Source organism: Mastigoproctus giganteus, chromosome 7 (genome assembly GCF_048544385.1).
Source record: "Mastigoproctus giganteus isolate SK-2022 chromosome 7, ASM4854438v1, whole genome shotgun sequence".
In the NCBI taxonomy this organism is placed as follows: Eukaryota; Metazoa; Arthropoda; class Arachnida; order Uropygi; family Thelyphonidae; genus Mastigoproctus; species Mastigoproctus giganteus.
This window is the reverse complement of record NC_143581.1, coordinates 173538950-173555044: the sequence shown is the minus strand read 5'-3', so window position 1 is coordinate 173555044 and position 16095 is coordinate 173538950. Positions and strand designations below refer to the sequence as shown.

Below are 16095 nucleotides of genomic sequence, written 5' to 3'. Positions count from 1 at the left end.
AAGGTTACATAGAAGCAGATGACAATTTCTTGATTGTGAGTGAGTTGATGAACCAAGATATTAATGAGCTCTACTACTGATGCCCAGAAAATATTTTTCAGCAGTTAAATGGTATTGAAAATTTCATTTTTAATGGCACTACTAAAAATATGAGACAACTGAAAATAACGGGCTTCTTAATCAAAAAATTAAATTTTGTAATGATTACTTGCATTTCTACGACTACTTTAAAATAAAAGTAATTTGTAATTTTTCTTTCCTTTATCCAGTACATTCAGTTCTGCTATAACATGCATTTTTGCAATGCGACTGATGAATTAGGAAACAATGCAAGTATAAAGTGATTTTCACATTGGCTCGTGTGCGATTTCATCTGCATGTAACACCAGGTGAACACAAAACCCGGCACCAAGCTGAATATAGCGACCTGCACAGCAATACATACACGTTTACAAAACTTAAAAAAATTAAAATGTCAAATGTGTGAGAGCTATATTTCCCATTAACTGTAGTTGTATTCATCGGAGACCCACTGTTGTCATTCGCTGTATTCACAAGATAACAAGTGATATGGGCGCCTCCGTAGCCAGGTGGGAAGGAGCAGCAGTGCAGAGCACATGCTTCTTGATTAGACCGGGGTTCGAGTCCGTCACCACCAAATACGGAGGATGCGGAAAGGTCAGGGAATGACCATCGCAGAGCAATATGGCCTTAGTTGCTAACGCTCCTAAAAAAAAAAAAAAAAAAAACCAAAAAAAAAAAAAAAAAAAAAAACAAGTGATATTGTAGGCTGACTCATGTTTTCAGGAGCTCACATTTATCTGTTCAAACAGAAATTTTGTGAGGCGGGATAGCATGAGCAGAGGAGCACATTTCTGGAGGTCACTACCATAAAACAATGTTCAATTCCTGGTTTATTGGGCTTTTCTGTTAGTGAAAACTAATTATAAAAGGGCAGTAAACTCGATCTTACTGAATTTGCGATAACACCGACAGCTGGAATTCTGTGAGTTTTTACGTTATTATGGTGAAATGTGTTTCCCCTCCAATGAAATCTTCAAACATTTAAAAAAACAAAAATAAATTTTCAGAATCTTCTCTTCATTCCTATAAGCTTGTAAACTTGTCTCACTTGTGCAATTTTTGTGTCCTGTGTTTGTTGTTATTGATTGCTCATCTCTTTTACTGTTTTAACTTTTACAATAAAATAAAAAAAAATAAAAAAAGTTAGTGAACAGAAATAGCAATCAAGCAAACTTCATTTCTTTTCAAGGTAAAGTGTTATATTTACTGTAATATTTATTTATTTATTAGAAATTTAGGATGTTTAAACCCGTGTGAGCAATTTTATTGGGTTTCTAATTTTTTTTTTTTGTGCTTTACTTACCAGACTGAACTTTTTTTTTTGAGTGCTCTGTCCCTAACCCTATTTTTCCCAAAGGCCCTCTTGTTTTTAATGTGCAAAATACCATAAAGCAGAGATTTTTGGAATATGTACCACATTACAGCAGAACTGACCACATAATGAAATTTAACCTGTATTCCCTGTTTCTCTAATGACACACATGAAAATTAATCCACATGGAATCTAAGTATTCTCCATCTGATGATCCATTATTACTGATACTTGGTCCTTTGAGAATGCCCAATTACTTAGTACTAGACACTTCTGTAATCCACGAGCCTCCATATTTGTTACAATTAAGTAATCGCTTGCTATCTAAGTGACTCATCTAACTCATTAGTAACTCAAGTTTTGACCTAGGATCGTTGCAGCCTATACAGTTCAGCAAACCTGCAACAGTTTGTAGAAGTAAATAGGCCATCTTTACACACAGGTGAATCGCCAATGGCAATCAACATAAGAGAGGGTATGTTGAGACATGTTACGCTTGCTATTTCTTGTTAATTAAAACAATATCTAGACAAAGTTTGAATAAAATAGTACTAGTAATGGAGGCATGTGATGCAAGAAAGCAATTGTATGAGCTTATGTAGCATCAGCCAAAAAAACAAAAAAACAATTTCACACATTCTTTCCCTCTAAATGTTTATCCAGTTCCTCCTTGAATTTAATTAAGCTATCAACTTCCACAATGACAGATGGAACTTTGTTCCAGCAATTAACCACCTGCTGGCTACAGGCAAATTTCCACACATCTATTCTACAACTGTCTTTCCTCAGTTTGAATTTATGTCCCCTCAGGTTCGCAATCTGAGCAAGAGGTAGAATCCCATCAGAATTCAACATGCTCAATCCATTCAAGGCCTTATACACCTCAATCAGATAACCTTGCAGGTGCCTAGTCTCCAGCTGCTGCAATTTGCAGAACTTAAGCTATTCTTGGTAAGAGGACCCCTTTGTTCCACTCACCAATCTTGTTGCCCTTCCCTGTACATGCTCAAGCAACTCTGCATCCTTCCTAAAATAAGGCCTCCAGACCTGTACACAGTACTCAAGGTGTGGCCTGACCATTGCCTTATACAAAAGGATAATCACCTCCTTTTCCCTACTAGCAAAATTCCTGTATATCACTGACAATATTCCATGACCTGCTCTGGCAGCCTGTCTGCATTGTTCTGAAAACTTCATATCTGACTACACAATTGCTCCCAGACCTTTTTCATTTTCTACCACCCTAAGTGTAGTACCACAGTTGGTACATTTCTCTGGGGTTACTTCTACCCATATGCAGTACTTTGCATTTGTCAATGTTAAACTTCAGTTGCCACTTCTCAGCCCATCTGTTCAAATTTTCAAGATCCTTTTGCAGTAGCACACTGCCATTAACAACCCATCAACCTTTGTATCATCTGCAAACTTCAACATTGAGCCTGATATACCTTCATCAATATCACTGATAAATATACAAATCAACAGTGGGCCCAACATCGAACCAAGGGGGGCTCCACTAATAACATTAGTCTACGAAGAACAGCATCCACTGATTACCACTCTGTCTCCTCTCACTCAACCACCCTTTTATCCATTGTAGCAACTTACTACCATACTGCTTCAATTTATACAATAGTCTTCCATGTGCAACAATGTAAAAACCTTTCCTGAAATCCAAGTATATGATATCAAAATTATTTTTTGCGTCTAGTTCCTTTGTAACCACATCATAGTATCCAATCAAGTTTGTCATACAAGACTTTCCCTTAACAAACAAATCATAAAACTATCACGGTATTGTCAATAAAACACTTTCTGTAATGTAATAACACATACATTTTTAATTGTCTTATATATCCTAATTACAATTTCGTATCAAAAAATTCAAAAGTTCACCATGAAATTTCTATATTTAACAACAGCAATTGGACATGCCTGCTACTGATTACACTAGCCAACAAAAAATATTTTTTTCATAGCTCTGCAATGAAAATACATGATTCTGGAGGAAATAAACGCACTGATTCTGAAAATCACCATAAAGTCTCTATCACATCTACATCAAAAGATGTACCGACGTTTAATGTTAATATTAAGGGATATATATACGTATAATTCAAGTTTGTAATACAAGTATAAAAAAATATTATACGTTCTCTATAACTCATTTAACTTTGGAAAACTTATCTTTAGTAAAATAGTTATATTTCAATAATATATAATCAGCATACCTGTAGACATGCCTGCTACTGATTACACTAGCCAACAAAAAATATTTTTTTCATAGCTCTGCAATGAAAATACATGATTCTGGAGGAAATAAACGCACTGATTCTGAAAATCACCATAAAGTCTCTATCACATCTACATCAAAAGATGTACCGACGTTTAATGTTAATATTAAGGGATATATATACGTATAATTCAAGTTTGTAATACAAGTATAAAAAAATATTATACGTTCTCTATAACTCATTTAACTTTGGAAAACTTATCTTTAGTAAAATAGTTATATTTCAATAATATATAATCAGCATACCTGTAAATTGCCCTTAAAATTTGCTACTAAGGGATTTTCTCTTTTATTCTTGCTTACTCTCCCTCACAAGGAACCAGCAGTAATCTCCCATTGTTACAGGATCCCAGTGACCTTGGTACCCGTTTTCCATCTTGATGAAAGCGCTCCCCTTGTTCATCACACGCACGCACGCGCACACACACACACACACACACACACACACACACACACACACACACACACACACACACACACACCTCTCAGATTTTTGGGGAAAAATTCGAGATGGGAATGAAGAAAATGAATTTAACGACATTCGACAGCACGTTTTTGTAGCATTCGAGTAAATTAGTCACCAACATTTCATAGTGTTCTTGTTTCCTATTACCCAAAAAAACCATGTACTTCTGCCTTAAATGATCACCAAAGATGGTTCTCACCAAACTATAGGGACTGCAAAAGGTAACACTTTGAGTTTGCCATGTAACCACTTCCTAAGGTTTGTAGTACAGGTAAAAAAAAAAAAAAAAACTCGAGATACCCAAGGCTTCTCATAATCACCAATTTTACATCCGAAATAAAAAGAATATGGAAGTTTTGTAATGTCATTGATATTTTTCCTTTGAGTCTTTGGGGTAAACTGTCCACAAACATAACAAAAATTGTCTGGTTGATTGATACACTTCCTGTGTTTGCTTATTCATTGTAGCACTAAATGAATTTCTGAAACAGTAAATTCAGTAAACACAATATAAAAACAACACAAATTCAATTTTTATCACTACACAGTACTCAGATGTGGCAACTTACTAGTTCTACTCGTGTGAAAACCCTGAAATGAAAAATATTTTTGAATTGGCAGGCGGAGCCAGAAATTATTTTACTGCTACCACAAGGGTTGCAGGCCACACCCTCTTACTCTCAAGGGGCTGTTTATGTTTGGAGGATAGATTTACGACCCTGAGAACATGTCATGATCAGTTAATACTTGGAAAACCTTGGCAGTCTACAAAAATCCTCACCAAAAATGCTGTATGCTAAGTTAAAATTGTAAAGTGTTGCATCAGAATGTGAACCTAAGAACCACAGGTAGAAGTCTGATTATGTTTATCACAAGAAAACAGAGGCCAGAATCGATTGCTAAAACTAAGATAATTAGCTTACATTCTCTTAAAATAAATCAGTACTGGCTAGATTATGCAAATTGGCATATTTTGGTTAAACGTAACTCCCTCTAAATTTAATAGCTGTGACATAATGTGAAACTATCATGGTGATTTTCGAAAACTAATTTTCGAAAATTGGTTAAAAACAGCATTTAAGTTCTTAGATGTAAAAATCGTGTTGGCTAGTGTTATCATAATGTAATGCTAACTGCACTGATTTAAGAGTTTCAAAAGTTGTATTAATCTATAAAATAGCTACAATATTGTTTATAGTACTGCTTCTATTTAGTTTCTGTTATCAAGTTGTGCTGTTAATTTTGTTTTGCAATACTCGACTGATTTTAACATATAAATCCAGTTACATGATCGGCAAGATAAAAACTAAGATTAAATAAAATTCAGAACACAAATAAAGGAAAAAAAAGCCACAAAAACTGAGCAAAAGCTTAGTAGCTTATTTGGAGTGAAAAGAACTCAGAGCAATTCCAGTGTCTGCAACACACAAAGAATTGGGTAAAGGGCTTTGTACCTTCTAGAATGTTTTGATAAAAAAAAAATTTTTTTTTTAATTAACATGTGGTTTAAAATGTTACCTCATTTAAAATATAGAGAAAGCCTGCTTTCACTGTTCATGGATAAATACCTAATCTGTAAGAACTGATATTGCTTCTATAAGACCCTTTTCAATGTAAAATTTATTCAATAGATAACTAAGATGGGTTTGAATCACGAACAAGTTTAAATTGCTGACCAGAATAGCTCATTTTTCACTTTCATCAAAAAAAAAATTAATTCTATACCAGGTGACAAAATCAGCAAAGAATGAGTAATGCTCATGACTTTGTGTGAATTCCTCTGGAAGCTGCAAACTGGATCTATTGGTTAGAGAAAAAATTACAAAACAATAGGTTTTCAAGAGCTGCCAATTTCTGTTTTCTAACAAGGTCATGCAACAAAGGATGGGTAAATAGAGAATTATGCATAGAATGGTTTCACCTTGAACTTGTTCCATTTGTTAAGAGCCATTTAGAATAAATTGACAGAAAAATTTCTGCCAATTCTTGATGGCAGACCAAGTCAACCAGATATATATATATAAAAATTGCAGTTTCTTCCTCCAATTGCACACCTTTAATGCCATCAATAGACCAAATGATTCAATTGATCAAATTTCAGTATAGTAAAAACCTTGTTCATGTAACAGTGCAAACTGGGTTACATTAAAGGATAACTTTAAGAGATGTCATGTTTTTCTTTGCCAAGGCCTGGTGTGGTGTTTTGTATTATACCTTATTAAGACCTGGAAAAAATGACTTCCAAAACTGGATGATTTTCTGAAAGATTTAGAAACCAGGGGGCAATGAAGCTGAGGGTAGCAAAGAACTGATATCAGTTGTTGACCTGATAAACCAAATTAGCTAAGAAGATGAAATGTCAGGAAGAGGTTACAAGATTAGATTTAAAGACAAAATTGAAAATGATTTTAAATTTCAGGTCAGTAATGAAATTATAAATAGCATCGCACAAGATGAAGAATATGAAATTGATAAGACCAAAGTGGAGACGAGACATCCAAGCAAATTTGTTGAGATATGAAGATGAAGGTTTATGTTTTAACACAAGTATTGAATGGGTTACAGAAAATGACTTACCACCTCACCATATCCTTCTTTTATGTGGACTCTATGAGTGTGCTTTAGAGAAGAAAGAAGCAAAGTAAAACAGACAAAAATCTGCGATTTCTTTATTAAAAAGAGAATAGACTACTATATTGTGTAATACATTTTGAATAAAAATAAATTTAAATTGACATGCATAAAGTGTTTTCAAAATTTCAAATTTGAAAATGCACTACAAAATGAAATTTGTGCTACCTCAGCATTTATAAGAATATTTTTCAATGTGAACTTGTGCACTATGTAGTTACATGTAACCATAAAGTACTTTCTCACACAGCAAAAGAACAGAATCTTCTCCTCTTGTTTTAAGATTCTTCACAACCTTGGCAGTAGACATGCCTATGACTAAATAAGATTCATCCTTCTGGTTTAGTCTGTTATGGTAATCAACTTTGAAATTGGAAATTGAAAATTTGAAACTGTTGGGAAAATAAATTTGACCAAAACATTCTTCAACATATTTAGGAGTAACAACCTCAGTACATGGATGTGGTATGATGGATTGAAGAGTTACATTCGATTTTCAAATGCTGGCATAACTTTTAAAAGAAACAAGCAAATATTGCTTTATTCAAGCCAGAAGAACATGACATCAATTTCTGCATATGTGAGGATAACATGCCTAGAATTAGCAGTTCGCATGGCCTATTTAAAATTGTTTTAAACCAGAAGTTTGCAATTCAGAAATACTTTTCTTGAGTTCATAAATTTATCTTCCTTTGGATCACAAACTGAATTTGAACACATGGAGGGAATCTACCCAATTATATTAAGGGAGGCAGCAAAGGAGGTAAGCAAATCTTTAGCCATAATTATGAGAGAGCATCCTTGCATTTCAGGGGAAGTCCCTATGTACTGTAGATGTGCAAATGTATCCCCATTTCATAAATGGGGACCAAAAGGTGATGTGGAAAATAATGGAATCACTGGTTAAAGAAGTAATGCAGAACCATCTGGACAGGCATGCAGTTATACTGCAACTACAGCATTGATGGGGCAGTGTGGTCTAACAAATCTGATAGGTTACTATGATGCAGTGACCAAGGAACTGAATGCAAAAAATTTATTTTGGCATCATACACTTGGATTTAAGGAAGGCTTTTGATATTGTTACAGATTAAAAAGACTGCTGCATAAATTGGAGCAATGTAGCATTAAGGACAGGTTACTGCTATGGATAAAGGGATGGTTAAGTGGGAGAAGACAGTGTCTTTGGGGAATAATGTTTTTAGTGGAGTTCCTTAGAGTTCAGCACTGGGCCTATTTGTTGTTTTAAATATTTATTAATGAAGGTATATCAGGCTTAATGTTTAAGTTTGCAGATGATACAAAGGTTGGCAGGATGGTTAATGACAGTCATCAGGGTGAGATATTGCAACAAGATATAGGAAAATTGCACAAATGGGCTCAGAAATGGCAGTTGAAGTTTAACACTGATAAATGCAAGATACTGCATATAGACAGCAATAACTTCAGAGTAACTTATCAACTATGTGGTACTACACTCAGGATAGTGGAGAATGAAAAAGACCTTGGGCATAATTGTGCTGTCAGACATGAAATTCTCTGAGCAGCGCAGAGATGATGCCAGAACAGCTCAAGGGGTTTGGTCAATGAGATGCAGAAACTTTCCTAGCAGGGATAAGGAGTGATTATCCCTTTGTATAAAGCCATGGCTAGGCTGCATCTTGAGTACTGTATAGAAGTCTGGAGGCCTCACTCTAGGAAGGATGTAGATCTGCTGGAAAGGGTACAGAGAAGGAAAGGACAACCAGATTGGTGAATAGAACAAAAGGGGCTCTTACCAAGAAAGGCTTCACATAGTGCAACTTGGAAAATTCCAAGTTGCACTATGTGGAGAATATGCATCTACAGGGAGCTCTTCTTGAGGTGTTTAAAGCCTTGAATTTATTAAGTAAGCTGAATGTTAATGGCATTCTTCTACTTGCTGAGACTACACACGAGGGGGCATAAATTCAATTTGAGGAAGGATGGTTGCAGGATAGATGTGCAGAAGTTTGCCTTCAGCCAGTGGATGGTTGATTGTTGGAAAAGGCTTCCATCCGTTGTTGTGGAAGTGGATGGGTGTACTGCGTATTTTTTTTTTTTTTTTTGTCGATGCTCTATAAGCTTGCTTTCTTGCATCATTTGCCATTATTACTACTACATGTTTCAAAAAATGTTACACTTCAGTGGAATTCATCACTGGTTAAAGAAGTAATGCAGAACCATCTGGACAGGCATGCAGTTAAATTTTTAAATGTCTTTCCTTTGGGCACTTCTTTCTAGATAATAGTATATTCCCACAAGGTATTCATCCATTTTAATGTGAAAATGTAGATCACTTCTCAGCACACATATTAATAAGATGACAAGGATAGCCTATTACCACGAAGTGCTCGATCTCTCTTGTAATAACCTTGGTATTCTAGTTTTTAGGCCTACTACAATAGCCACATTATGAACATTAAGTACCATACAGTTGTTTGAAGGAATCCCACATGCATTTAAGTTGTACAGAAGACGTCCAGTGTTGTAGAGTCACCTTTCAATGCTAGCTGAGGGCAAGCTGATCTGGATATATTTTTTAATTACAAAAGGTCACTGAAATGGGATATGCTTAGAATCACTTAGACAGCTGCCAGCAAATGAAAAGGTCCATTTTTGAGAGCATCACTACCTTTTATTTCTCTACCTGTGCAATTTCACTAACTATGTTTGTTGTTTTTGTTTTTCCATAACCAAGTTTTTTCTGACTACTGGGAAACATTTCTGAAAAACGAGCCTGAATGTTCAGCACAATTCAGATGCAGATTATATTCTATGACAAAACGTGCAAATTAACATTTGGCACATATGACATCTTTGTCACCACAAAATACATCTATTTTTTTCATTTCTTTTTATGCACTGCATATAGTTATGCTTATTTCTTATTTGCAAATATCCAAATACACAGCATTAACACAACTTAAATTTGAAAATTCACATCTGCATAAGTAAACAAGGCAAACATGTTACATTTCTTAGATTTTACAATACATGGAAAATCTTGAGTACACATCTGAAATTTTACAGCATATTTTCTTAGCATCTTACTTAGACATTGTGAAGTTTATTCACAATGTCTTTAAGTACTATGAAATTATCACAGAGAACAATGCTATTATCACATTTTTCTATTTTGCAATGTAGACTGCTACAGTACATCTAATTGCCAATTTGTTAGCAAAATAAGCAGAAATTTGCAAAATAAAAAATCCAATTTAATTCTAGTTTTGAGTTTTTACAAAAAGAATGAAAAGGGTTAAATCAAGTAAAGACATCATCTGTCGTAAATTCAATTTTGGTAGCTATGCATCTGGTAATTTCTCACACTGATTCTACAAAACATCTATTGCTTCTTCTATTTCTTTATTTTTAATGACAAAAAGAAGTATGCAAAATCTGTTCACAAAAAATTTCAAACTTGAAAATCATGTACTCTCAACTGACAAAGTTTGTGCCTTAGCAGTTATAAGCACACCACTTTTCAATGGGAACTTGTGTATCATGTAGTTACATGCAGCAATAGTTGATTTTGGTTTAGGTCTGCTACAGTAATCTACTTCCAAAATGGAAGGGGAAGATTTTAAAATGGTTGGTATAAGAACACACCACATTGTTCAACGTATTTGGGAGTAATGACCTCAGGGCATGGGTGTGATACACATTGGATTGAAGAGTTGTTTGGATTTTCAAACATTTACAAAACATTAAAAAAAAAAACCCTGCTTTATTCAAGCCAGAAGAGAGAAACAGGAACAGATGATTTCTATACCAGCAAGAATAAACATGCCTAAAATTATCAGCTCATTTGGCCTGTTTAGGATTGCTTTAGCAGAAGTGTACAATTCAGAAGTTCTATTTCTTGGGGAGGTGATTAATTTGTCTTTTTCAAAACTTCTTTTCAATCATGAAGTCAACTTGGACTTTAGTCTGTGCCACTCACTAGTGATTACTTGCTGTACTATTCAATTAGGCAATTCAATCCATTTAGAATTACTTTCTACACAGTAGTAAATGTCCATCAATATTCATTCCAAAGGAAAACAAGCAGTCTCCTTTTCAGCACCCAAATAAATGAGATGATAAAGATAGCCTATTACCATCAAGTGCTCAATCTCCTCTTTTAATACATCTGCTACCCCAGTTTTAGGCCTGCCATAGCAGGACATTATGAACAACACAGTGTGCAAAACAGCTTTTTTTAAAAAAGGAATCCAATGATAGTGACAAGAGCAAGTTGCTTTTGATTTTTTTTTTTTTTTAAATCACAAAGATATCAAAATAGAATATTTTGGGATCATTTTGATTTATTGCCATCTGCAGCAATCAAACATAACAAAATATGCAAATAAACATGCACATGACATTATCATCACAATAAAATGCTGCATCCATTTTTGCATTTCTTCTTATGCACTGCAACACTGTTCTTATGCTTATCTGGCAAATGTCTGATTACATCACATTTCTCAGTGCTACAGATTGAAGAATAACATCTGTATGCAGTACACAAAGCAAATGTGTTAGTGTTATCTTTTTCAAGATTTTTCGATACACTAAAAATTTTGTATATAAGTCTTTTGAAATTTTACATTTCTTTGGCATCTTGCTGAAAAAATATAAATTAGCCCTGCACCATACAAGTATGACAAAAATGCTACACGTTACAGAGAACAACAATAATGCGTCCCAAACTCCTATTTTGCAACACAGAGTAGCACACTTGACAGCTAATTTGTTAACATAAATAAATAGAAATTCACAGAATTTTAATGCACTTTTGTTGTTTTTCTGCAGAAAGTAAAAGATGAATAAAAATTACTTTATTTGAAAGTGCCAAGGGTCAAACAGAATCAAAAGGACTGCATCTCCATCATAAACCTGGAGTTGACAGTCATGAGCATTTTATGTGGTGATATTCAAAGCAATATTGTTTCCTTCCTGCCATGCCAGCACCAATCATTGCATGGACCAAGGGGTTTTCTAAATGCTTGCAAAAAATTGCATCAGCTGTATTACAATGCTTCCAGCAACCTTACAATTAAAAATAGAATATCATATGCAATGATGTAGGAAAATACATGACATAATACATACAGGCCAAATGAACATTCAAAAAAGGGAAGAGAAGTTACCAACAGGCAGATAATTTATGTTGATTTAATAAATATTAACATTGAGCTAATTAGGAGATCAGGATAAAAATTTTAAAATAAAGAAAATATTGGGCATTATATAGGAAGCAAAGATCATGTTTCAATTATATAGAAAATATAGAAAACACTAATGTTATTTATTGGAGAGTATATTGGTGGTCTCAAATATAAGTTCAAAACATTTATGAAGTCACACAGATATTACACGAATAATCTTAATTAGGAAAATTTTGCTTGTGCATATTTTGTCTGCACAAAACATGGGAAGAATTCTGTTATTATGCTAGGTGAAAAACTAAAATAACTCTCCCAGTTTGTGATTAGCTAAATGCAGCCTCAGATGAACAAAGACCTTTCCAAATAAGTGATGAAAAAACCATATTCAACAATTATAATCTTAAAATATCACATGGTAATGGGGCAGGGGAGAGCTGTGCCCTGCCATAGATAGTACTTCAATATTTTGAACACACTAAGAAAATTCTCATCTACGTTCTTTTTTGATGGCAGGTGATCTCTACGACAAACTAAACTAATATATATATATATATAGTATTTTTTTATGATGAAAAATAATCATGTGCTTTCATTATATATTACATTCTCTTTCATTAGTTATGCATATGTTTTATTAATTATAATAAACAAAATGGCATAATACACTTTATCATTCCATACAATTTGAGTTGTCACTTGTCTTATTTCCCTTTATTTTCTTGTCTTATTTCCCTCTACTATATTTTTTACATCAGAAAATATAACTGTCTAGCTGTCTCTGAAATTATAAAATATGACAGCACATTTATAAATCTGTTTAGCCTCAAGCACCTGACAAGTGTTATTTTTGATTACTCAACTAAGGCAATATTTGTTAAGCCCTGCACATTTTTATAATTACTATTATTTTGCACTACTTATCTTTTAAGTAAAACAGATGAGATGTTTCTACAGGGTTATCAAAAAAAAAAAATAATAATAATAATAAAATAAATAAATAATAATAAACTGTTTTGAATACTATTTTTTTATGCATTGTGCTGACACTGGTGAGTATGGTGATATTAAACATAAGACATGGGAGTTTATTATTCATGCAAAAATACATTCAGCATGATCCTCTTGTAGTTCTACAGGAATAATCGAAGGTATATGGATTATTCCTGTAGACATTGTTCTTAAGAAATCATTATAGGAAATAATCAAAATTCAGATCCATTGAGAATGGTGGTCAAGACCACCCAATTCAACATAATCCAAGACATTAATCAGAGATAACCCAATCATTAAAATGTTCCATCAGAAAACGAAGAACCACATTTGTCAGTAGAACTAGAAGACTTTAGGCTTCTAGTTCTACTGACTTCTATAAACCTTAGCTAGTACACACTGCTCAAAACAATTAAATCATTGCCCAATCCATTGTAGCTGCAATGACAGCATATGCTCACAGATTGACATGGAGATATAAATTACTAACGTCTCCAACAAACTTTCAAAGTTAGTATACAAGGGTATGCTAACCAACAATGTACAAATTGAGGACTGCAACCATTTTGTTAAACACTTGACTATGCTGCAGACACATGGCAGTCACTAATTACAGCTGCAAAAGACAACACACCTGTCAATTATTGTAGCAAAGTACCTGAAAATATCATTTCAAGTGGATTTTTCACAAGAGAGTCACTGGGCAACAGAGGGTGGGACATGCCAAGTTGTGGCATGGCACAGTATCACCAGCAGGTTGTGGAATCAGTTACAAGAAATCCAGACCATTTGTAAATGGTCCAGGTCAGAGACATAGACCAATATGCCAAAGCAAGATCTTTTTCTCCTGGAGTTAACACTTGAACACTAAGTAGCCACTCAGATGCTTTGCAGCAGCAACCAGGGCAAGAGAATCAACTGCACAGATGCAGACTATATAAGAAGGCCTATGGTGTGTGTGTTCCACTGAGTGCCTGATATCATAGGAGCAGAAAAATGCCCACACTCCAATACTAATTGGACTGGAGAGGAATGCTGCAATGCACACTTCACAGATCAGCCCAAGCATAGCCTGCAGTTGGCTTTTCAGTGGGTCTTAGTGTAGCATGAAAGAGGAGCAAAAAAAAAAAAGTCAACAGAACACACTTAGTTTGGTTTAAAGGTATTGTTGATATGGGTTGGCATTAGTGTCTGAGGTCATACAAACTTTTACATCAGTGGGAATGGGACCCTGACTGCACACAGGTGTAGAGATGAGACCCTGCAACCCTTGGTCCTTTGCTATGGTGGTGCTCTAGGTAGAGTTCATTCTAATGGACAATCACACTCAACCCCATTTCTATGGGGGTTGAGTGTGGTCATCCATCAGAATGAACAACAGTATGCTAGATGACGAGGGTATCATCCATATGAATTGTACTGCCTACTCCCCTGATAAGAATCCCATTAAGCATGTCTGGGGTGCTAAGAAGACATATTGCAGTTCATCTGGACTGTCCAGTGACATTTAATCAGCTGGACACAGCACTTGCACACAAGAGGAAGACTGATTCTGAATTCACCAATGTCTTAATTTTATCATAGCATTGCAAATGTCATGTTTGGCTGTTGCTGGGGGGCCAGACACCATATTAAAGTTACCACCAATGCACATTTCATCCATAAGAGTAACAAAAACTATTCCTACAAACTTACAATACTTTGCTTCTGGTGTGTCATATTACAATAATACTGTTCACTCTGGAGTTACTTTGAATGATTTTGACATAATTGTACACCGACAGGAATTTCACTTCAACTCTATCTACTATATTTACACAAACATCGTTTGCACATGCTGTGATCCTGTTTTAACTAGTATAAATGCAGAGTATATTACTGCATCAAAAAGAAAAATATATATATATATTTTTATAATTTCACTCCAATATTGAGCAACTCAACAGAATAAATTTAATATTTGAAAGTATTTACAAAGCTTTAATTTTTTTAAAAAACCACTTCAGCACTCAAAGCCAAAAAAACTTGCTTTCCTGAGGCCATATACATTCGGCAAAATTGCTGTTGAAAAGGTTAAACTGCTTCTGCACTGAAATACATATCAGACTGCAAAATTTCATTCAGCACAATTACAATGAATGATGTACATTTATCATTTCAGATTCCATTCTTCCACTGAATGGCATACATTCAATGGAAGAAAGTAATCTCAAATATATGAAACAAAAGCTGCATCCCCTCTCCATGAACACCAATAGAAACAATGGACATTGTATGCCTGTTCAGAGTAACTCATCACAGTTCTTCCTTGAATTGTTCATTTCATTGTTTCTTTTATAGCAGAAGTATCTTCCAATAGGCCTCTGGGATTTGGAAAATTCATATTCACAAAAAATTAAACACACCAACCGTTGCTGAAATAATTTACTTTAATACTGTAAAATATACATAGAACTAATAAAATAAAACTTTTCTTTAAATTAATGTAGAATTAAAATAAAATCTATTTACACTAAATATAAAAATATAAGAATTTGTGACAAAATAAAAGCGATAAAATAATGAAACTAAAACCACTAAAATAGCAATAAAACAATGAGACTAAAGCTGCTAAAATCCCGAAGCTTTCAGAGGCATCCACCTCCTTTCTCAACAGTAATATTTTTATGGTACAACACATTCTTAAATAACAACTCACGGCTCTCAGCACGTGGTTCCACAGGAGCATGGGCAGTATTCTCTTCATGCGCACTGGAACCGGAAATGGCCCGGGAGCGTGCCAGGCAGAACCGATCATCCTGTCTGAGAATCACCGCCTCAAAGAGGGGATGAATAAGAATTCCCGTCTCTGTTAATGGTATTGTTCTCAGAAGAACAAATCCACAAGCTCTCACAAGCCACTTGCGGTCCCAAAACCTATGTGCATGGTCGACGATGACAGCTTCGTCCGGGGAGATCTGATGATGCTTCTCCCAAAAATGTTCCGCTACAGCGGACTTCCCATAATCTAAAATCTGTGGATTATGGGAAGTCTGTTGTAGCAGAACATTTTGGGAGAAGCATCATCAGATCTCCCCGGACGAAGCTGTCATCGTCGACCATGCACATAAGTAAGTCGCTTGAGGATTTGTTCTTCTGAGAACAA

At 34.7% G+C, this 16095-nt stretch overlaps 1 protein-coding gene across 6 annotated transcripts in view; it reads right to left on the bottom strand.

Moving 5' to 3' along the window:
• The window catches only part of lig (ubiquitin-associated protein-like lingerer), a 574370-nt gene that overhangs the window by 93676 nt on the left and 464599 nt on the right, over positions 1 to 16095 (bottom strand). The window lies entirely within an intron of this gene.